At 38.3% G+C, this 25,099-nt stretch overlaps 1 long non-coding RNA gene across 1 annotated transcript; it reads right to left on the reverse strand.

The window, feature by feature from the left end:
* LOC143685776 (uncharacterized) lies at positions 1-25,035 on the reverse strand. Its single transcript, XR_013176726.1, has 4 exons — positions 24,650-25,035; positions 21,696-21,834; positions 539-727; positions 1-117 (listed from the first exon to the last, which is right to left on the reverse strand). It is a non-coding gene; the product is annotated as an uncharacterized LOC143685776 (long non-coding RNA).
* Positions 25,036-25,099: the final 64 nt, after the last annotated feature.

A 25,099-nucleotide genomic window follows, 5' to 3' on the forward strand; every position in this document is an offset into this window, starting at 1 on the left:
ACCAATTTCTCAACTTTACCTTCTTTTATTTTCCTATATTCCAGCCACAAACTCCTCCTTTGTACATGCTCTTATTTTGCATTTCTTTCTTTCTTGTTAGAGCAGGTGATTCATCTTCTGCCCAAAAATGGAAAAAAATGCTGAGCCCTCCTCACTCAGACCCACCCCCATTCCTCTCTCTCCTTCAAGGCCCACCTCAAAAGAGTCACCTGATCCATCTCTGCTCCTTTCTTCCTGCCACTATAAATAATCCTTTCTCTCCTCTGATGCCTTATATCATGCTATCTATTACTCTCTTCAGGCACTTAGCACTTTCAAATTTGTATTATAGCTACTTATGCCTTTCTGATTAGGAGGACAGGACACACACCTGACTCCCTTTCCCTCCTCACCTCCCACAGAAGGCAGTATATTTGCAGGACTGTTAGAGGGAACAGAAAACATGTAGCTGTGACCTCTGCGATCGAGGTAATGATCTTAACACTCAGGCTAGAGATGGAAATATCTGGCTGGCCTGCTGCCGACCATACAGTCTCACCAGGGGCAAACGGACTCTCCAATCACAGCGCTTCCCAGCACAGTGCTCCCAACAGCCATAACCGAGGGGCCAAGGTTTTCGTGAGGGTGTAAGTCTATTTGTTGTCCCTGATTTGGGCTTTTCCATGAAGGGAAAGGTATGAGGATTCAGCTGAAGATGGGACCTGTTAATACACAGATGGGCGACTGTCTATAACAGAAAAAAGCAATTAGCAAAACTCTTCATGATACTTTCATGGTCATGTCTACTCCCAACTTTAATTATTCGCATAATTAACATGTTACCAAATGCAAATAATTGATGAGCCTGATTTTTGGGAATGAAACTGAAATTTAAATAGCTGTGAATTATTAGCAGCTTTTGGTTTACTTAGGCTTTCTAAAAAGGCAATGCCTGTAAATTAAAGATATTATGTAAGAATAAATCCCATTTATGTTAAAAACCAGCAATATGATTTGGGTGTCCATGTGGGTGTTTAAATGCATAGGAAAAGCATGGGTTTTAATTTTCGCCCTACCACTTTCTAGCTGTGTGACGCTGAGCATGTTACTTTAATCTACCAGTAGTTCAGTTTCGTCCTTTATAAAAGGGTATAACAGCAGAACCTACTTTAGAGAGCTGTTGTGAGAAATAAATGAGTTAATGTGCAGAAAGAATATACACTAAATGTGAGCCATTGTTTCATTATTATACTTTTCTTATTGCTTGCATTTTTCACAGTGAGCATGTAAGAAACCTTAGAGTGAGAGGGCATTATGTGCAGACGCCTCTTTAATCCACTGCCTCTATGTTCCTGGAAAGCCTGGTGATCTGCAAAATAGTGCAGTAAAAATAACAGAGCTGGCTGGGAAAAAATGGGGTTGGGGCAAGACTACTCAAAACCTATGCAGTTTTGTATCCAGAGCACTAGCAAAAACAATGTCACAAGTAATAAAATATTAGTGCCAGTAAAATCTCTAGGGAGGCACCCAGCTCCCAGACTTAAACCCTGGGCTCCTGCTGCCTATCTGGAGGTGTGTGTCCTGAAGGACATTCACTTCTAATAGGGACCAGTTTCATCACAATTAAATACTTAATGTAAGTTATTTGACTTTGTCATCAGTAAACCTTAATTATTAAACACTTAATTTCATTAGTCCACCCTTCTTGTACAAAAGGAAATGCCCTGATAATTCCTTCATCTGCCCGCTCAGTTTCTCAAGAAATCTTGGCATGAGGACAGCATGGGAGTTCTTAAGTCACTGAATCCGTCACTACCTGCAGCTAAAGAAGGCAGCACTGTATATTCTCAGCTTTTTCCTTAAGGTCTTCATAAAGAGCTATGTTTCCTCTTATTATAGAGGCAGTAACTGTGAGAAACCTCGTCCCTGGTGGCTTCCAAACATGAATTTGTGGACAACAATTGTGCAGGAACTAACCCGGCTACCGTGTTATACTAGTTACCCTACTTACCCGTGGCACGCGAGGTCATTTGTATTTAAGAAGCAAATGTTAAGGCAAACAGTTTGTATTAAATATGTCCTATCACCCAGCTGCTGTGGTAGGAGCTAAATATAAACCATAGATTTAATCCATACATTAACCTAATGCTGTATGTATTTTTATCTCTGGGGTTCAGTGACTATAAATAACTTGCCTGAGATCACAAGCTTTTAAGTAGCAAAGCCAGGATTCCTACCTGGAGCCCAGTGGGCCCTAAAAGTCATGCTCTCTGAGGCCACATTATCCCCCGATGGTGGGTGAAGGCAAGAAAGAAGATAGAAGGCCCTGGCTGTGGTATAAGAGGAAGCCCAATTCCTAACCTTGATTCACCAACATTTAATATCATTTAATCCTCACAACAACCCTGCTTCTTAGGTATAATCACTACCACTTTACAAGCGAGGAAACCAAAGCTCAAATGAATTATCATTGGCTAGAAGAGGAGCCAGGATTCAAACCCCGCTCTACCTCATTCCTAAACTGGGGCTTCTGCCCAGACCCTGTTTGTGCTTATGTTTTTATATTTAAAGACACCATTCCTTTAACATCTTAGTGAGTATACCTGCTATTTTTCAAAAACACTAATTGAGTGTTACCACTGAGTAACATTACCCCATTCTCTTATGTGGAGAATTTCACACACACACGGATGTATGGCTGACAACCCTCACAGGTGCCGTTTATCCAGTCTCAGAGCACAGCTATGAAGAGCCTCTCTTTCGTTTGTGTCTTTGTTTTTGTTTTTGCTTTTCTCTATTTAAACTTGCCTTTTAAACATCCCAGAAAAGAATTTCTAACTAAAATAATATCACCTATTTAGAATCCAAGTAAATCAATTTATTAGTTTGAATGTCCTGTATTGATTTTGTTAATGTCAGTTATTTGACTTTGTAATTATTAAAAATTAACAAAAAAAGGAAATACTACTTTAAAGAGTGACAATGGTATTTGATCATTATGAAATTATAATGATAAAATCTCTTTTACAAGATAATTCTGTTCTTCGTATGGAAATGTGATATCAATCAGCAGTTGATAAATATTTATCAATACTGTACTTGCAAGGTCACAGAAATTGTGCTTGATTATACTTTTTCCCAAAGCTGATGGGCCACTTAATTTTGAATAGCATTTATTTAGATCCCCTAATGAGGAGTGTAGTAAAAAATTAAATACAAAAAATTACATGTTGAGAATAGAGAGTACAGAAGTAGACCCATTTACATGGTCAATTAATTTTTGACAAATATACCAAAGAAATTCAATGGGGAAAGGAAAGCTTTCAATAAATGGTGCTAGAACAACTAAATATTCATATGGAATAAAATAAACCTACCTCATATGCAAAAATTAATTCAAGATAGATCAGAGACTAAAGTAAAAACTAAAAAGATAAAGCTTCTAGAAGAAAGCATAGGAAACTAAATTTATAACCTGGAGGTAGGCAAAGTTTCTATGGCAGGACATAGAAATAGACATCTATAAAAGAGAAAAATTGATAAATTGGACTTCACCCAAATTTTAAACTCTGCTGATCAAAAGACACCAGTAAGAAAATAATTGGGCAAACCACAGACTGAGAGAAAATATTTATAATATATATATCTGATAAAGGGCTTGTATCCAGAATATATTTATATTTATATTTACATTATATTTTATATATATATTCTGGATACAAGTCCTTTATCAGATATATATATGTATATATATATTTTGTATGCTGTATGGCAGAGTCACATTTCATTCTTGCTCCATATGTGTGTCCCCTTATTGCAGTACCTTTTGTTGAATTTTTGTTTGTTTGTTTGTTTTTTTTGTTTTGCTTGTTTGTTTGAGAAGTGCATGGACTGGGTATCAAACCCAGGTATCCCTCATGGCAGGCAAGAATTCTACCACTGATCTACCCTTGTACCCCCCAGAATATATTTTTAAAAAACAAAACTCCTATAACTCATTAATCAGGACAAGCAATCCAATAAAAAAAATGGGCAAAAGATTTTAATAGACATCTATCATGAAAATACAAATCAAATCATAAGGAGATACCACTTCATACCCACTAAGATGGCTGTAATAAAAAAGACACATAATAACAAATGTTGGCAAGGATGTGGAGAAATGGGAACCCTCATACACTGCTGGTGGGAATGATGAATGATATATCCACTTTAGAAAACATTCTGGCAGTTCCTCCAAATGTAAGTATAGATTTACCATATGACCCAGCAATTCTACTCCTATGTATATTCCCAAGAGAAATGAAAAGCTATGTCCGTACAAAGACTTGCACATGAATATTCATAGCAGCAAGAAGTGGTAACAACCCAAATGTCCATCAACTGATGAATGGTTAAATAAAAAGTGATATATCTGTGCAATGGAATATTATCCAGCAATGAAAAGAAATGAAGTACTGATACATATGACAGCATGCATGACCCTTGAAAACATTATGCTGATTGAAAGATGCAAATTGCAAAGGGACACACATTGTATGATTCTATTAAAAAATGACCAGATCAAGGGACTGAGAAAAACCCCAGAATGAGCTGAGAAAAAAAAAAATGACCAGAATAGGCAAATCTATAGAGACAGAAAGTAGATTAGTGATTCCCTAGGGCTAGGTGGGGGGAGGGAGAGATTGGAGGTGATTGCTAAGGGATACAGTGTTTCTTTAGGGTCTAACGAGCATGTTCTAAAATTTATTGTGGTGATGGATACAGAACTGTGAATATACTAAAAGACATTGATCATACATTTTACATGTGAATTGTATGATATATGAATTGTATCCTAATAAATCTCTTAAAAATAAAGGTTTGTACAGGTCTGACCTCATTTCCCAAAAGAAGATACCCAGATGGTCAATAAGCATATGAAACAGGGCTGAACATCATTAGTCATCAGGGAATTTAAATTAAATTAAAACCACAGTATTGGGGATTGAATCGTGTTCCCCCACAAAAGGAGTGTTCAGATGCCAGCTCCTGGTCCCATTGGTGTGAACCCATTTGAAAATAGGACCGTTGAAGTGTTCCCAGACTAAATAAGGATGGAGTTTAATCAATATGGCTGAAGTTCTTATAAACAAAGGAATTTACACAAGAAAGGAAAAGCCACCAGGAGAAGTCAGAAACTGGAAGTCAATGGAAACTGGAAGAGAAAGGAGAAGATGCTACCATGTGCGCTACCATGTCACTGCCATGCGACAGAAAAGCCAAGGACCCAAGGAGGGCCAGCAGCCAACTCCAGAGCACCACAGTCTTCAAGGGAGAAAGGACTGCCTGGATTTTGGACTTCTCTTAGCCTCAAAATCCTAAACCAAGCTGCCCCTACCCTTTGTTTAAGTGAACTCATTGTATGGCATTTGATTTGACAGCCTGGGAACTGAAACAGTACTCTTTCAGGCCAGGCTTATTTTGCCCAGCAAATGGCAGTTTTACCTGGCAAAATTCATCCATAATTTAAAAAATTAAAGTGTGGCTCAACTGAATGAGGTTGGGTCTTAACCCAGATTACTGGGAAACTTTATAAGCAGAAGAAATTCAGACAGAGAGAGAGAGAACTACTCAGAGGAGCTTGAAGTAGATAGTCAGTGGGAACCTGGAAAAGAAAGGAGAAGACATCACATGTGATGGGAAAGCCAAGAGACCCGAAGGATTGTGGCAAGCCAATACAGAATGCTACTGACCCCAAGAGAAAGAAAGCCTTTCAGCTTCCAGAACCACAAGATAATAAATTTCCATTATAAACCAACCCATTGTCTGGTATTTGTCTTAGCAACCTGCAAAATGAAGACACCAAGTGATCAAATTTAACATCACCAATATTGGGGGAAAACGTACACAATGTGCCTCACAATATGACGTACTGACAAGAGCACAGCATTCCCTGCCAAAAATGAATAACTTGAATCTAATCATGAGGAAATGCTGGATAAATCTGAACAACATCTTTTTAAAAAACTAGTCTGAACTGTATAAAAATGACAAGGTCAAGAAAAAGAAAGAATGACTAAGGAATTTTTTTCAGATTTAAAGAGAGTAAGAGACATCATAACTAATGCAATAAGTAATACTGGACTGGATCCTGAATCAGGTTAAAAATAGCTCTAAATTAGACTATTAAAACAAATGATGAAATTTGTATATGGATTATGGCTTAGATAATAGTATTATATCAATGTTAAATTCCCTGATTTTGATCATTATAATGAGCTTATGTAAGAGAATGTTCTTATTGTTAGGAAATGCAAACTAAATGATTTAGAAGTAAAAGGACATAAATTTTCCAGTATATTCTCAAATAGCCCAGAAAAAACAACAACAACAAAATACATATATATATATATATATATATATATAGAGAGAGAGAGAGAGAGAGAGAGAGAATGATAAAGCAAATGGCCAAAATTTAGTTGGCAAATAAAGGGGTCTAAGGCAGTTTCTTGCAATATTCTTATAACTTTTTGTAAGTTTGAAATTGTTTTAAAATAAAATTACCAAAAAAAGTGTTGGAAACTTTGTTCTCCATGGGCTTCCCACATGTCTGTCGGTTTTGTGAGGAGAGGCATTGATAGCTTTTTTCCTAGACTATCATTTCAAGAATATTTGTATAGTGAAGACTCTTGGAAGATAAGGAGAATTTCCTCTGTAGCAAAGGGCAGTTGTGTTTTTTTTATCAGTATAATAATTATAATGTTTCCCTCCAGGGCAAAGTTTAAGCAGGCTTGCTTGTACCCCATTATAAAAGATTCAGGTCCCCTAAACTCAGGATTCCTCAGCTTTAACACAGATTTACACCTGGACAACCTCGGTGTCACCCCCATAAGACTTAGGGGGGACAAGGTGCGCTAACACAATCATGAAGCTCATGCTGCTTGACATCCATGAGTATCGAAGTCCTTTGTCTCTGACCCCGTACTCTCAAACCTTCTGCCAACATCCGTGAACCTGACGGGCTCACTTGTCAACTTGCACATGGAGGAAAATCTCAGACCCCTTCACAGTTCTTGACAAAAGGAAATGTCAAAACAAGTACTAAAAACTAATTTGATAATTGCTGGCTCAGGTTGTTTTGTATAAACAGAAATCTAGTAGAGGGCATGGTGAGTTATACATTTAGGGAAAGCAGTGAAAAGAACGTCAAACAACAGGAAAAAGGAGGAGGAAAAAGTAAAGGGGGAGCAAAGACTAAGACCAACATTCTGAGATTGACCATAATAGAAGCAAGGGTAGTGCATCAAAATATCAATGACAAACCCATTTTTTGTTTATTTAGTTCAATCATATATACAAACAGACATATACATGTATGTGTACATCACAATATGTGTATAATAGAGACCCAAAAGTAATTTTTTATCTGCATTTATAAACTATTCATTTATAAATAGAGAATGTGCCAGAGAATGTGGCCTATGTTTCTTTATTTGGGCCCTAGGAAGATCTAACTCAGCTTTGGCCCACTGAATGCCTTCTGACTGATCAATTTTTATGAGAAATAGCCCTTTTTTTTTTTGCATGGGCAGGCACCGGGAATCAAACCCAGGTCTCTGGCATGGCAGGTGAGAACTCCGCGACTGAGCCACCATCACACTGCCCGAAATAGTCTATTTTTGTGGACCTAGTAGTGATAGAAAGAAAGGAGTTTTCACGATCCCTCTCTATACTATTTCAGTAATATCCTCATTATAAAAGTAATATATGCTTATTTTAGAATATTCAGAAAATTACAAAGAAAAAAGTTTAGATTACCCTAATTCCAGGGTACAGAGAAAATCATTGTTAATATTTTAGTGTATCTTCACTTTGTGCAAAATTGAAATTCTATTGTATATAATTTTTGTATCTTGCTTTTTAAAATTAACATTGTATTAAGATATTTTTATGTTAAAATTAAAGTTTCTTCAAAAGTATTAATTTAACAGCTGCATGATATTATATCTATGAATGTACCATTATTTAATTATTTTTCTATTTTTGTTCACTTGTAATATTTCCAATATTTTGTTTTTATATGATTAACGCTGATTATTTTTCTGAATTTAATTCATGTGGGTGGGATTACTGAATGAAGTTATTGTCAACTAGCTTTCTAGAAAAGTTCTACCTCTTTACCATTCCACATAAAAGCATACTGGTATGCATGTATGGCCTGTTAAAATCTTAACCAAATTTAAATAAACAAATTTAAGCTTAACCAAATTTTTAAATGTTTTAATTTGCATTAATCAATTATTAATGAAGTTAATATTTTAACATGATTATTGACACTTGTATTCTCTCTGATTTGTCTGTTAATGTCCTATGGACCAACTTTTCAAGACATAGTAATTTTGTCATTGACTTGTAAGAATGCTTCAAATACTAAGGATGTTAACCTATACTCCATAAAAGTCACAGACTTTTTTGTGTAATTTATTATTGCTTTTTTAATTTTGTTTGTGCTTTGCTAACGTAAATTAACAACATTTTCCCCAAACAGCTAACCACATACTTCAGTATAAATTATTGAATATTCTATACTTTCCCCATTCATTTGAGGAACACATTTAATCATATACTAAATCATTACATATTCTGGGAAGATGGTTTTTAGTATTTTAAAAATCTCCACAAAATTCAAACTCACAACATGCTGTGATTTACAACTGGAGGGTTTGTTGTCAAAGGGAGACATACAGGAATTTCCAAGAGATGGCTTGTATTGTTTGAAAAAGCCCCTCTTTTTGAAAGTCACTACATTAGGGACCATTAATCTGTTCTACTAACCTAGTTATAGATTCTTGTGTTTTGTTTATTATAGCTTTTTATAGTATGTTTTATCTCTGCTAGAATTAACCTTTTAACCTCCCTCATTTATCTTCTTTTATTTTTCCAAAAGTTTATTGGTCATTTTTGCTTGTTTATTCTCTTATATGAACTTTGAATTTCTTTATCAAGCCCCGCCCATTAGAATAGTAGTTTGCATTACATTGAATGGATATGTTAATTTGTAACATATTTAACATAAATTGTAAACATATTTCACCATATTTAGACATTATCTTTTAATGTCTCTCAGTAAAATTGTATGCTTTTCTTCACAAAGGTTATTACTTGATATTCTATCCTATCAGGTCATAGTTAATATTTCACTCACTTTTGTCTTTCATGGGCGCCTCTTCGAGCCAGGTGCATGTATTTTCAGTAATTTAATGTGAGGCAGCATGTAATAGACGAGCTATTCTCATATTCATGTGTGTATCAGAATCACCTGGAGAGTTTGTTAAACTAAAATTTCTGATTCAGCAGTTCTGGCTTGGGCCCAACAATTTGCCTTTTTACAAGTCCCCACTTGACGCCACTGCTGCTGCTGGTATAGAGATTATACTTTGAAGACCAGTGCTTCTCAAATTCTAATGTGCATACAAATTACCTGAGCATCGTGCTAAAGTACAGATTCTAATTTAGGATATCTGGACCAGGTCTAAGGTTCTGCATTTCTAAAAAGCTCCCAGATAATGTTGATGCTGCTGGTCCACACACCACGCCTTGAGTAACAAGGCAATAGAATAAAGACCGTGAGTTTTGAAGTCTGGCAGAACTGAATTTTAATCCTGATCTGAATTTACTACTTGAGTGGCTTTGATTAAATAAGTTATTTAACTTTCCTTCGATTTAGTTTCTTATTAATACAATGCCTTATATTAAATCAAGAATAATAAAATTTATTTTATGAAATAGTGCCTCCTATTTCATGAATAATGCAAGTAATTAGTATATATTTGTTCTCTGCCTCATAATTCAGAATTATCTCTGCTCTACAGAATAATGACAGCCTAACTGCAGATACCTTAACTTGAATCTGTAAAGTAGCATTTCTCAAACTCTGTTCCTTAGAGATTATGTTGATTTGAAACTGTTGTGTACCCCAGAAAAGCCATGTCCTTCTAATCCTAATCCAGTCTTTTGGGGGCAGCTATATTATTTCTTTTTTTTAAACTTTTTTTAATCATAAAATACAACATATATATAAAGCAAAGAAAAAAATAAGCAATAATTTTCAAAGCACACTTCAACAAGTACTTACAGAACAGATTCCAGAGTCTGTCATGTGCTACCATTCTACCATCTCAGATTTTTCCTTCTAGTTGCTCAAAAACACTGGAGGCTAGAAGAAATATTGATATGGTGACTCAGCAGTCATACCCGTTTGTTAAATTCCACTTCTCTGTTATACCACCTCCTTCTTCTAATATGTAGGGATCCTTGGGCAATGTCCATTCTGACTTTTTCATGTTGAGAAGGGGTGTCCACACTAATGGACAGGGGGATGAAATTAATTGAAAATCCTGGAGAGGCTGCTCCCTCTGGGTTTCAGGATTTATGTGACCTAAAAACCCTCTGGGAATTGTATGCTCCACGAAGTCAGACCAAGTGCAAGAAACTTTTATATAGAGTCTCAGTTTGAGCCCTAGGTGTTCTTAAGAGTCAATGGGAGTGACGTTGATTGGGGTGTAGCAAACCATGGCAATTAGCACTATCTAACTGAACCTTGCATAACAGCAGCTTCCAGAATAGCCTCTTGACCCCATGTGATCTCTCTTGGCTACTGATGCCTTATTTTATTACACTTCTTTTCCCCCTTTTAGCCAGGAAGGTGCTGTCAATCCTGTGGTGCCAGGGCCAAACTCATCCCCAGGAGTCATACCCCATGTTGTTAGAGAGATTTTCACCCTTGAAAGGCAGACATATTCTTTTAATCCTGATCCAATATTGGATCTTGATTAGGTTGTTTCCTTGGAGATGTGACACACCAAGTTGTGGGTGTGACCTTTTGATTAGATGGAAATGTAACTCCGCCCATTCAGGATGGGTCTTGATTAATTTACTGGAGTCCTTAAAAGAGCCGACACAGAGCTCAGATGCAGACATTTGGAGAATGAGACAGATAAAGCCTGGGTACTAAGCAAGAAATCACAGAAATAGCCAGAACTTGAAGAGAAGAAATCTCAGCCCCGGGAGATACTAAGCTAAGAAATGAAACCCAGAGTTTTGCCTCACAGCAACTAAGTGAGGGCCCATAGGTACTTAGAGAGGAAGCCACTGGAATCAGAAGCTGGAAGCAATAGAACAGGGAACAAGGACCAGCAGATGCCAGCTGCATGCCTTCCCATGTGATAGACATCAGCCTTTCTTCAGAGTCAAGGTATCTTTATCTGGATGCCTTAGTTTGGACATTTTTAAGGCCTTAGAACTGTAAACTTGTAATTTAATAAATCCCTTTTATAAAAGCCAATCCATTTTGGTATATTGAATTATGGCAGCATTTGCAAACTAAAACAGAGATGTTCTTAAATTTTCTGTGATCAAATAAGTTTGGAAAACAACTCATAGTTTATTTCTCTCTTAGAGATTAAATATAGTGCACACAAACATATTTTAAGACCCTGCAACAAAAAAAATCTGTAAAATTTTAAGATACTATATTTTTCAGTTTTAGAATTTCCATTTTTCTATAGTTTCTATTTTTTCTGCTGAGATTTCATATCTCCTCTTTCATTGTGAGTGTATTTTCCTTTCCATCCTTGAGCATACTTTTTTTTTTTTTTTTTTTTTTTTTTAAGGAAAGACAGAGAGAAGGAAGGAAGGATAGAAGGAAGGAAGGAAGGAAGAAAGGGAAACATTTTTAAACATTTTCTTGTTTTATTGTATTCTGTTTCTCCGTTTTTGTTACATGGGCTGGGGCCGGGAATCGAACCGAGGTCCTCCGGCATAGCAGGCAAGCACTTTGCCCGCTGAGCCACCGCGGCCCGCCCCTTGAGCATACTTTTAATAGCTCCTTGAAAATTCTTGCCTGCTAATTCCAATATCTGGGTCAGCTAAGGGTTTGTCTCTGTTGATTGTCTTTTCTCTTGAGTGGGAGAGACATTTTCCTATTTCTTTGTATGTTAGTGATTTTAGTTTTTGAGTTTTAGCTGCCTTGCCTGGCAAACCCTACAGTCTGCTCTCAGATTAAAAGCTTTAAAAATGTGAGTTTCACCCAATGCCATTCCTTTCTTCATAGTGCTGCTCCCACTTCAGTATCTGCTTGCCTTGTAGCCATTCTCCAGTGCCTTCATGTAGTTGTCATTTATATTCTTTTGAGAGTTTATTGTTTCTGTCTGCAGAACAAGCCAATCCAACAGGAGCTACCCAGCCATTACCAGATTTGGATACTGTGTAATTCTTTCTTTCTTTCTTTCTTTTTTTTTTTTTTTAACTTTCTAGCCAGTTTCTTTATCTTTTAGAGTCCAATGACTTACTGGTATATATCTTGAAATGGACCATTTGGGGACAACTTTTCCAGATACATGGAGGGCCCTTTCAATTATAGAGTTATTTTATTTCTGAAATTTTTTCTTGAACTATAGTTTTAAATATTAGTTCTATCATTATTATTTATCCTCCTCCTCCTCCTGTCTAATTCTCTTTAATCTAGCATTTCCTAAAAGGATTCTTCAGTTAGCATAACCATATTAGCATATCAAAGACCTTAATATTTCACAGTACCCATTTTGAGAAGTACTAATACAAGATTTTTATCCTGTGAGATTGAGAAAATGGCAATAACGTAAACAGATTGAATAGCTAAATGGAAAATGGGTTTTGAAGGTAGGTGATGGAAATGAACTTGAGAAATGCATTAAAAATGCAATCTTTCATTTAATGCTCTCCAAGTAATGTTTTATGGGAAAAAGGAGTGGTGTTCCATGTTATTGATATCAGAAATCAAGAATATGGCCCCAAATTCCTTAATTCCTCTTAATCTAATAGGCAGCAGAAATACACAAATTTATGTAAGCCCTTCTTGAACTGTTTATATCAAGTATTATCTAATTTCTTGGTTAAATAAAAAGTGAAAGTTTGTTTGGGAGAATAAGGGTCCATAATTTTGTTTTGCTTTAATTACTTACGGCTAAAGGTTCAGAGAAGGTCTAAAATGCATTGCTCCAGTTTGCTAGCTGCCAGAATGCAATATACCAAAAATGGAATGACGTTTAAAAAGGGGAACTTAATAGATTGCTAGTTTACAGTTTTAAGGCCAAGAAAATGTCCCAATTAAAACAAGTCTATAGAAATGTCCAATCTAAGGCATCTAGGGAAAGATACCTTGGTTCAAGAAAGTCGATGAAGTTCAGGGTTTCTCTCTCAAGTGGAAGGACACATGGTGAACACAGTCAGGGTTCCTCTATCATCTGGAATGGCACATGGCAGACACAGCATAATCTGCGAGCTTTTTCTCCTGGCTTCCTGTTTCATGAAGCTCCTCGGGAGACATTTTCCTTCTTCATCTCCAAAGGTCGCTGGCTGGTGGACTCTGCTTCTTGTGGCTGTATTGTTCTGCTCTGCTCTCTCTGAATCTCTTTCTTTCTCCAAAATGTTTCCTCTTTTATAGGACTCCAGAAACTAATCAAGACCCACCCAAATGGGTGGAGACACACCTCCAGCTAATCCTGTTTAGCAACCACTCTTGATTAAATCTCATCTCCAAGGAGATGATCTAATTACAGTTTCAAACATGCAGTGCTGAATAGGGATTAGAAGAAGCTGCTGCCTTTACAAAATGGGATTAGGATTAAAACATGGCTTTTCTAGGCTACATACATCATTTCAAACCAGCACATGCATTTATGCAAATAATAAATAAATAAATAATAAACCACACAACCAAAAAGTGATTTTTTTCCTGCCCTCTCATTTTTTAGAAAAGGAAATTGTTAAGTAAATAATTTGACATTAGAACATGACATAGGATCAGTATAGATTCAAGCTATATTTTATTTTTAATTTTTAAAGTCTTTATTTTTTTAAAGAAGTAAGATTAAACTATGCCATGACAATTGGTGTTCAGAAAAATAAAATTTAAGGTAAAGTGCTTTTTTATTACAAAAGTTAAATTATTTTCATTACAATTTCACTGTTAATTGCATTTTCTAAAATTTTAAAAAATTTTTTGCATGGGCAGGCACTGGGAATCCAGCCTGGGTCTCCAGCATGGCAGGCGAGAATTCTGCCACTGAGCCACCATGGCCCTCCCTGTTAATTGCATTTTATTGTATTCTCTTTCACTGAAAATTGGTAAACTGTGTGCCAGAATGGAATATACAGGGAGGAACTTAAGTTTAGGAGTTAGACAACCTGGGGTTTAACAATTCCTTAGGGTTGTGAAAATTAAATTAGATAACATTCATGAAATACATACTGCTTATAAAGTATATAACATCATGTCTGACACAGTAAATGTTGGTTTCCTTCTAACTGGTTTTCTGGGGCTGTAGAAAGGAAATTATTTGATAGCAAACATGTATTGGAATATTTTATTATTTTTTTAACTTTGGACTGACAAAGCCATGAAAGAAATGTGCTTTTTGTTGACAGATTGACAATCTAGATGCCAAATTGAACTAGAATTTCCAAATGGTGAATGTGATCTTGTAACATTCTTAATCTAATTTTCTATATGTCATGAAAATTATTTTCCTGTTGCTTCTATCTTTATTGTCAAACTGTCGAAATAGCAACTTTCTACTTAAGTTATATTTATACAAGCACATAAAGTGCTTTTTATTGAATTTACTTTGAGTTGAATTAAATGGAATCTTTTAGAGGGAATAAATCATTCTTGTAACAGTGAGGAAGTTGACCTTATGGGCACCTTCCTGAGAATGATCCTTCATTAGTGCCGGATCAGCTTTTGGTAACTATAAGACAATCTGAGCTCTGTACACACAGACATGCACAGACACACCGTCAAGAGCTCTGGTTGGGACCTAATGCACCTTGATCGTAACTTACTTTTGTTGTTGTTCTTTGTCTGTGTTATATGGACTACTGCATTAAAGACAAAACCAACAAGGAGGCAGGAGCCAGAAGCTGTCTCTAATCTAAGCATCCCACAGAGGTTAAGCCTTTAAATTTAAAGATGGAAATGAAGATGAAGCTGTCCACTGTGGTTCATTGTGAAAGGTCATTTGGCACTCATCTCACAAATGGGGCAGAACAAAAGATGGGAGGAGTGGAGTGAGCTGGGGGGAGGTGATGTGCAGAAATTACTGGACAGGAGGTTACGCCTTTGGTTCCACAAATTCTAGCTGTAATTAGATTTGGTACCACAAACTTTCCAAAAATGGCCAGAGAAGAAAACATGTGCTAGCTGCATTCTGCTGGTAGAACTTGCTACTAATGGAGAAAGCATAGGCTTTACCCAAAACCTCATTTTTTACGCTAGATATTCACATGTGCCAGCACCAGAGAAAATTGATGATAACCAATTGTCTGTGTGCTTTTGTTAGTGCCTCTTTTCTGCTGTGCTGGGCTGTGCAATTACCAGAGCCCTCGAGAATGCTTATTGTCAATGGGAGTAATTTCACATCCCATGCATTTAGCAAACAAAGATGTGAAAATTGATCTTGGTTCTGTGGTAAGACTGGAAGCAGAGCGCAGGCTACAAATGCTTTGGAAATAAATATGTGCTCATAGTTGTTTTCATTAGGCGTGCTGGAGCCTCCCCTCAGGGAAATGAACTCACGTCTTTCTGTGGAAGTTCAGATGTGTCCCCAATCTGGTGAAGTAGGCTGTCAGTTTCATTTATTGTTAAATTTTTGTAATGGTTATCAAATAAGGGATTGGCAGTCCCAGAGAGTACGAGTCTCTGTTTTATCCATAGACGGGGGACAATGTAATTCATTTTCAGCAAAGAAGAAACTCATTCTTCCAATTGAGTTTTTTTTTTTCTTTTATGTTTTCAAAAGCCTCCTCAAAAGGGCAGCAAAATTAACCTTAAATAATATTTTTTTGGATTGCTTCTAACAATGGCGATAAGGCCAAAGCTTCTAGTCTTGGCAGAAGTGGTCTCCTTACAGGCTGTTTTTATCTTGCTAAAATAAGCAAGAAACTTAAACATGTGTTTTAGTTATGGCTAAAGAATACATTTTAGTTGCTATCTGCTGCAAAGAAAGAACATTCTACAAACTCATTTATTATGTCTCTCTTTAGTGTTGTGTTCTTACAGCAAAAAGTAGTGCTTGTTGTTGTTGTTCTGCTTCAATTAGCACAATCAGTTTATCAACAAGAATTGGTATTTCCATAAATTCTGCATTTCACTCCAAGGAATCAGACTTTTAAAAGGGTCTTCATTTACCAAAAGCTGTAATCAAGACTAAAATCTTAATCTTAAAAAAATTAACCTTGGTATGTTTGCCATCCCCATTAGACTGTAAGTTGCATATGGTGGCATCATCATTGTCATATCATCATCATCATCATCCTCATTACCATCATCCTCATCATCTTACCTTTGCTAACATTTATTGAGTGATTACTATGGGCCAGCCATGGTTCTAAGCAATTATACATATTAACTCATTTAATCCTCATAACAATTTCATGAGATTGATATTTTTTTTAATCCTTATTTAAGGTGAGGGAACTGAAAGCTCAAAGAGGTTTGGTGAATGTCATTCACTTTTATCACTCAATAATATTTGTTGAAGGAATGCCTTCCTAGAAAATCTCTTCAGTGTATTGTTTAGATAAAAAATTAACTGTTGGTTGACTAGAGACTATGACTTTAAAATGTTGCCTTCTGCTTGCTCAATTCAAATTTAATTCAATAAATTGTGTTGGTTTGAAACTGTTAGGTACCCCAGAAAAGCCATGCTCTTTTAATCCAATCTTGTGGATGCAGACGTATTATGGGTGGGATCTTTTGAATAGGTTGTTTCCATGAAGATGTGACTTATCCAGTTATGGGCGGGACTCTTTGATGAGATTATCCCCCTGGAGATGTGGTCCTGCCTATTCAAAGCGGATCTTAAAAGAGCTCATGGAATCAGAGCTCTGAGCCATACAAAGAGCAGAAAGACACAGACATCTGGAGATGCAGAAGGAGCTGAGAGAGCTGTTTGAAGAGAAGATGTCACCATGCACATCTGAGAATCCCTGGAAGCCATCAGCCTTTCTTGAAAGAAGGTATCCTCTTGTGGTGCCTTAATTTGGACATTTTCATAGCCTTAGAATTGTAACTTTAACTTAATAAATCCCCCTTATAAAAGCCAAATCATTTTTGGTATATTGCATTCTAGCAGCTTCAGCAAACCAAAACAAACATCAATACATTTAATTTTTTAAAAAATTAACCTTGGAAGCTGAAAGTTAAATAAAAGCAAAGTGTGTTTTCCTTGGAAGACAAGTTGTCTTCCTTGTAGGTGGCATTTGCCCGATTTTGATCTACACACATGACATCATCTTCAGGGTGCACCCAGTTTCAAATGTGCTGCATTCTTTTGACCAAAACAGTGATTTTGTGCAGACTTACAAATACAAGCTAAATTGCTTCAGAGCTATTTGGCCCATGTCTGCACAGGTAAACAGGTCAGAGCACATTCAAGTTACACGGCTCCTGCTCACAGCCAAGGCTCTTCTAACTTGGCCATCACCCCGTTTACATTTGTCATTTACTTCCTTCAGGGCCTGGCTCAGGATCCATTTCCTCCACGAGTCCCTCTTTCACCAACTCACCTCACTCCGATGCTCCCCTGTACCACATCTGCTTATTACTCATCTAATACTCTTTGTGCTGCTCGGCCACGCGCTGTTATATTTTACCACATGATCATTCTCTGAATTTTTACTCTATCCTTCAACTAGATTATAATTGCCTGGAAAGTAGGGCCTGTCTGCAATTTCTTTTGTGTACTCCTGTCAGACTTAAATATAGTGCTACACAGACAATAGGCTCTTAATAAAAGAGGAATGTACTGTGGTTGTTGCTTTGGGATTGGGGTCCTGCCCCCGCTTTCTGTTCCTGATAACCAATCTCACTGCTTCGACATCATGGGGATTTTCCCAGCCTGCTCTGGCAGTGGCATATTCATCTCTATTCTGATCCCCAAAGTCTAACACAAATTTCTCTCCTTGGTGGCTAACAGTTTATGGATTTTATTTTTCAAAGGGTAGATTGTCCAAAATCAGTTAGGAAGGTAGAGGCAGGAGGCAGGAAAGAGTGATATTTCTGCACCAAGTAATGGTGGGTAGCAGTGGATCCAAGAAAACATCAGAACAAACCTTAAGTACTAGAGGGAACAGTGGTAATTGAGGGTATGATATGGCAAAGATATTAATTAAGCTCTTCACAGGAGGCTCAAGTTGAGGAAGGGACCAGGGAAATTTAGGGCAGAAGTGTTCAGAATCAATGCTGATTTGAAAGATAGTAAGAAGTAGAGTTTCAAGTATCCCTGAAATAAAAATGTAAGGCCATGGTTCTAAAACCAGCCTCACATATTCCTAGGGAATATATGGCAATGTGCTGGGGGAATATGAAGCCACAGGATAAACAAGGCACTTTTTCTGGAATGTCAATTTTGCTAACCAGTTTTGGAATCTTTCAATTGCAAATGAAAGACACTAGCTTAAGTAAATACCCAGTTTTTTGTTTTGTTTTGTTTATGAGAGGTCACTTCATTGGGAAGCCCATGAAGTTTCAGGTATGGTTTGATACAGGAGTTCCAATGATGTTTTCAGAGCTCTGTCTTTTCATCTTCTCTGCTTGACTTAATGCTGTGTGCAGGTTCTCCCCAAGTTGCAGTTAAGCTGACTGCTGGAAATTCCAGATCCACATTCTCCTTGCTTAGCCATCCAAAGAAGGAAAAGAACGTTCTCCTTATATCCATAAACGAATTTTAAAAAGAAACTGCAGTTGGGCCCTGTTTGAAATATTGGCCAGTGGGGTACCATGTGTCAGTGGCCCAGCCCTGAGAACATGGATCTGTAACCATCATAGCTGATAGCCCCATGGCAATGATGCCATGAAAATATTGTGATTTCCAATCGGGCAGACAAAAACACCATGTCAATGACAATCAATGTTAAGTAATTTGAAACATCATTTGAAACATCATTTTATATTCAAATAAACCCACTTGGATCTATCAGCAGGGTTGGGGTACATGGTTTACTTTCTTCTGCTGATAATGGAACTTTGATGAAAAGGTTTGAGGAGCACCCATCAATCTATACAGTCTTTTTTTTTGCATGTTGTATGCAGGGTCGCATTTCATTATTCTTTTTTCCATGCAAGTATCCAATTATTGCAGCACCATTTGTTGAATTTGTTTGTTTGTTTGTTCATTTTGCTTGTTTGTTTTGTTTTTTGGGGAAGTGTATGGACCAGGAATTGAACCCGGGTTTCCCACATGGCAGGTGAGAATTCTACCACTGAACTACTCTTGCACCCCCTACACAGTCTTTTAAACCCTTATCCCACTGGATGGTTGTGCCTTTCAGAGAGAGACCTGACATTGCATTCAAGAATGTCATAAAATAGCAGAGCCCATCATTAGTATTTCCACTGTCATAGAGAGCATCAATCTCCTGGCAGCACCAACCAGATGGGCCTGAATTGTCAGGCTTGGGGGAACTGCAACATGAATCAAACATGGGTGTTGCCACTCATCTTCACTCCAGTGGAGAAGACACCCTAGAAAATGATATGGGAAAGGACTGGGGAAGCAACAGAAAAATGTACAGAAGTATGAAAAGAAGCTTGGCCAGGAGGAACACATTCCTAAGATTAAACATACTCAGTACCCCCTTTCTAAAGATCTGACCTGTATATACTTCACTTGTCTAGTGCCCAACCTGCCATGTTTCATGCTCTCCAAGGTAAGAATGACCCTTTGCCTTACAACTTTGGTGCAGGACTACTGGACTTCCGATGACCAGCACTTGCTCTTCCTCGCCTGAGGGTGCTGTTTGGTGACTGCTTGTGAGGCAGACTGGGGGTGCCCAGGATTATATCTTCTAGGGTAGCCTTTAACCAATGATTGGCAAGAGCTGAAGAACTACCCCAGCTCTGTCTATTCATTGGGTGGAAATACACTAAGGTATGTTCTACACTGGCCCTCAGACTTTCCCAATGCGATTAAACCTCAGTTGCCCATAGTATTAGCTGGTTTAGTAGCACACCCTTTATTATCTGCCTTCTCCTTCTATCACCTGCTCCCAAACCTTCACTATTTAAATAAACTACTTCAACTTGAATCCTTATCTTAGAATCTGCTTCCAGAGGGAACTAAACTAAAATAGGGGACTTTCAGATAAAGTCTCAGGATCTTTCCTTAGAATAGGAAAACATTATGTGATTTTGTATAGCCTGGTGGGCCTATGATGCATTAGGACTACTATGACATAATGTCCTATTATGACATTAGGACAACTTTGAGTTTATGGAACTACCTTGGGAGCCAACAGAATCCCATAATACCTCTGTTGGTTTGTTTTTATCGAACAACAAATAACCCCAAATTCAGTGACTTTAAAAAGAACCACCTGTGTATTTTATGCATGATTTTTACGTAAATCTATAATTTCTCTATTAAAAATAAGTAGATAAATAAAAAATAAAATAATCACTTATTATTATTATACTATAGTTTGCATCTGTGAATTGCCTGGGGTTGGCTGATCTAGGCTGGCTCACTTGTGCACCGCAGTTGGCTAGGGCTGTCTTCTAGGCTGAGCTTTGCAGGGAAATTTTGCTCCATGTGTCTCTCCTGCTCTGCTGGGACCAGCCTGGGCACATCCTTACCCTGGCAATAGCTGAGGTGGAAGTGCACAATGGAACAACTGCTTTTTCAAGCCTCTATTCGCATTATATACGCAAATATCATTTTGGCCAAAATAAATTAAAGGGCCCCATTTAGAGTCAGAGGATAGGGAAACAAACTCTTCTCCTTTCAGGAAGGAACTTCAAAGTCACATGGGAACTGGAAGGGGTACAGAATTGTGGCCATATCTACCTAACACCTATACACCTGCCCTTATATGTCTCTACCATCCTCCACACTTCTACCTCTGGAGAGGGCTGCAGGAAACACTTGAATGTCATCAACTTTCATAAGTAGATCCTCAAGTAAATTAAGTTAGGACTTACCTCTTTTAATCACTTTGTTTACTTAAACAGGTAAGACATCTTTTTAGAATGGATTTTTATTTTTTTCTCTTATGCAATACATAACCTGTTTTTATAACCTAAAATAGATCCAATAAAGGTGACTATCTGAACTTGTCTTAGTACTGAATTAATGAATTTGGAGTGAAATGTATATTTCAATAGCTGAGACACAAAAGAGATTGGAAATCAGGGGCACTGCTTCAAGACGAGACACAAGTTCCCAGAAGTGTTTATTTTGAGAATTCCCTTTCATGAGAATTCAAATTTACTTTTTAAAATTGACACAGACCATCCCCAGATGTGCTGGAATGACAGTGAAATGGAAATGCCCATCATCAGCATTCATACTTGTCCTTTTTTTGTATTCTCTGTCCATCAGAGGAGGTAAAAAAAAAAAAAAAGATATATGACTCATTGTTTTGTCAAGGATGCTGCTACCTCTGCAGTTTTAGGGGTTGTTTTTGGATACAATTTTCTCCCTGTTTATACTCTGCCCACTTAAGATTTTTTTTATTCCAGGTTTGTATGTTTATGGACCCACGGGCCTATCCTCAAACTTCATAATACTGCTTTCTTCCCCTCGTTTGCCTTTGGTGCTTTGAGACTGAGTTGCTCAACGTTGATACACAAAAAGAAATGAAATGTACCTAGATTCAGCCTGCTGTTAAAAACAATCATATTGATTGACCCATACCTTTGATGATAACCTTTCATGAGAGCTCTGTTTCCTTAGATCTGTCTTTGAGGTTGCCTTTAGGCCATTTCTGAAGTGGCAGGTTTCTGGGGTTCTCTAGGGAATTGTCCTAGGCTCCATGGAGTTATAGTTCCATTATCTGTGGGAGCACAGGAAGGAATTTTACAGTAATTCTGCTACAGTGAAACATTTGCCTTGAGGCTGGAATCAAAAATAGCAGCTGGAAGGACATTTGGAAAGTGGGGGTGGGGGGTTGTGGGAGTGCAAGAGAGGTAGAGAATGAGAGCTTTTCACATTTGGATTAAAACACTAGCTACAAGGCAAAACTGAGACAGGGCTGGCATCTTCTACCCTTGAAACTATCCCAAACTCAGTTCTCCTGGGGCTTGGCTCTCAAAGCCAGTGATTTCAGTGCTGGTTGGGGTCAGTGTGCTACTCTCAGGAAAGAACAGTGAGCGCTGAGATTCCCGGTGTTCGCCAGAAGCACAGCCTCTGTTTCACTACACTAAGTGGCACAGGAAGACTGCTGCTCCTCTCATCATCCAAAATGTGGACCAGTTTACTTTTATGATAATTTTCAGCCCTATGAGGATTTGGAGATGTTCCACCTTCACCAATAGGTGCAACAAATGACACAAATTACAGAACGTTTGGGCAAGAGCTGAAGAGGAATAAACGAAGGAATGTAAACCGGGAATAGAAACATCTTCATAATCATGCTATAAGTGATTGTGATGCTAGTTTCCAAAGATGCTGGCCCTGTGACTTATTTTGATTATTAGAATACAACATAAAGGACACTGTGTGACCTCTGAGGCTAGGTCATAAGAAGCTTTGCAGCTTGGGTTTGGGTCTTTTGGACATTCCCTCTTGCTTTTGGGACATTCCAGCCACTCAGCACCAAGCTCTGCCAAGTGCAAGCCACATGGAGAGTCCATGTGTATGTACTCCAGTTGAAAGCCAGCTTCAGCTGGCACTTCATCTGACTCTAAACCCAGCTGCCATTTGACTACAACCCCTGTGAGAGCCCAAGAAAAACTGCTGGAAGCTGGTCAACACGCAGAACCATGAGAGATAATAATTTGTCTCAAGCCACCTAATCCAGTAGTTTCTAATCCAACAATACATAACTAAACAGACATTATACATTTACACACACAAGCATGTACACTTATGAATGGACCCAGCAATTGATGAATTAGCCATATAACTTTTGTATTTACTTATTTATTCATTCACTTCACAAATACGTACTGAGCAAACATGTGCCAGGCACCGTGCTAGGCTCTGGGAAAATGGTGGTAAGTGAATTCATTATGGTTCCTGCCTCCATGGAACTTATGGTCTAGTGGGAGAGACAATAAACCAGCAAACACACACATAAGTATAAATTACAAATTTTGTCAAGTTTTCTGATAAAAAAAAAAAAAGCCATGTCAGAGTAAAAGACTGAACCTACCCTGGGTGATTAGGAAAGGTCCCTCAACTAAGGAGGTGGTTCCTAAGTGCGTATCTGAAATGTGAGAAGGAGGCAGCCATTACTGGGGGATGGGATGCAGAGAGCTTTCTAGAATAAGGGAACAATTAAGACTCTAGAGTTGGAAGAAACTTGGGGTACCGGAAGAACTGAGAGAAAGCCAGTGTGGCTGAGCCGGGGGATATAGCGGAGAGAGCCCTGAGAAGGAGGACTGGACCAGAGTGGGCAGGCTTGTAGGCCATGGTGAGGAGCTTAAATTTTCTCCTAATGCAATGGGAGGCTGTTAAAGGCTTTTAAAGAGAAGAGTAACATGATCTGATTTACACTTTTAAAAGGCCACTCAGGCAGCTTGGTGGATAACGGGTTGGAAGGCGGCAAGAGAGGAATCAGGAGCCATCCTCCAGGCGAGATGATGGAGGCCCCTGACACTGCAGCCAGAACCGAGGAGGCATCCCACAGCTCCTGCTTCCCGCCGAGTCGCCGGGGCCATTGTTCCTCAAATAACCCCAGCAACATTTGTTCTGAGGCAGCATACTTCTGATTGATGACAAATGCCAGAGGCCCAAAAATTCACATCCCCAGGATCTCTAAATTGTTTCTGTGATGCTACCTTTGCTCTGACTTGATAGATGAACAATGCTTACAGCTAAACCACCCCAGAGAGCCTGTGTCAGGGAATGCTCAAAAAGCCTGCTGCCCTCACCTGCCCCATTCCAGTGCACCCTCGTTTTACACAAGATGACACTCCAGGGGTGACTGCAGCTGAAAAGCTGCAGGAACATCACCTCCCACTACCCACCCACCCCATCCCCCACCCCGGCCCACTAGGGCCGGCAGCTAATTCCTGCATACTGGGATGTGTGATGCCTGAAGTGCCAGTCCATCTGGTTGACCAGATGTACTGCCTTGATGAAGCTGCCTTTCATGACCAAGTTGGCTATATTACCAGCAGATACTGGGTCTTTGTGTGTTAAATTACTTGTGAATTAAAGGGAACCAGAGTAACCAGAGCCAGCAGTCCCTGTAGGTTGGAGAAACCTATCGATAGTAATTATTCCCTAGGATTGTCATTACAAAAGTATTTAGCTCTGCATGTTCAGCTTACCTCTGACTTTCTCGGGATTTATAGATGGTACTCTCAGAGAAACTGCCAGCCACTTTTCTTACAAAAATATCTGCATGTACAGAGCCAAGTACGTGTGGCAGGCACTGAACCAAGCCTGTCTGCCAAGGAGTAGATCCCATCACCTACCCCCAACCCTCACCCCGAATCTGCCTACCCCAGTGTCCTTCACTTCTCTTTTCTTTCCCTCTTCCTCTCCACTACCACTCACTGAATCTCTCTCCGTCACTTTTCTCCCTCTGCCCTAGAGCAGGATGTCTGCAGTAGATACCTCTCAGGTCTCTGCCTCCAGACTCCTCCGGTCCACTCTGCAGCCTTGTTCTTATCTCCCCAAAAGCATCACTCCCTACTTACACTTCATGCTCTGGACATCAGCCATATGGATTGACTGTCAGTCAAGTATGCTTTCTCCCAAACTTGGTTCTCCTCAAATACCAAGAATCAGCAAACTATGGTCCACCAGATCAATGACTATTTTTTAAAATAAAGTTTTATTGGAACACATTTATGCCTATTCATTTACATATTGTCTTTTGTGTTACAACAGCAGCGTTGACTAGTTGCAACAAAGACTGTATGGCCTGTAAAACTCAAGGGTTTATTATCTGGCCCTGTACAGAAATATTTTGCTGACTCAGCCATATACTGTTTGCTCTGCCAGGAATTCTCCTCTTTCTCCACCTCCCCTTCCTTCATCTGGTTATCTCCTACTTAACTTTCAGCTTAGCCTAAGAATAACTTCCTCCAGGAAGCCCTCCCTGACCACACCCCATCCCTATATATGTTCCCATAGAACTCTTATTG

The sequence above is a fragment of the Tamandua tetradactyla genome, chromosome 6 (assembly GCF_023851605.1).
Source record: "Tamandua tetradactyla isolate mTamTet1 chromosome 6, mTamTet1.pri, whole genome shotgun sequence".
In the NCBI taxonomy this organism is placed as follows: Eukaryota; Metazoa; Chordata; class Mammalia; order Pilosa; family Myrmecophagidae; genus Tamandua; species Tamandua tetradactyla.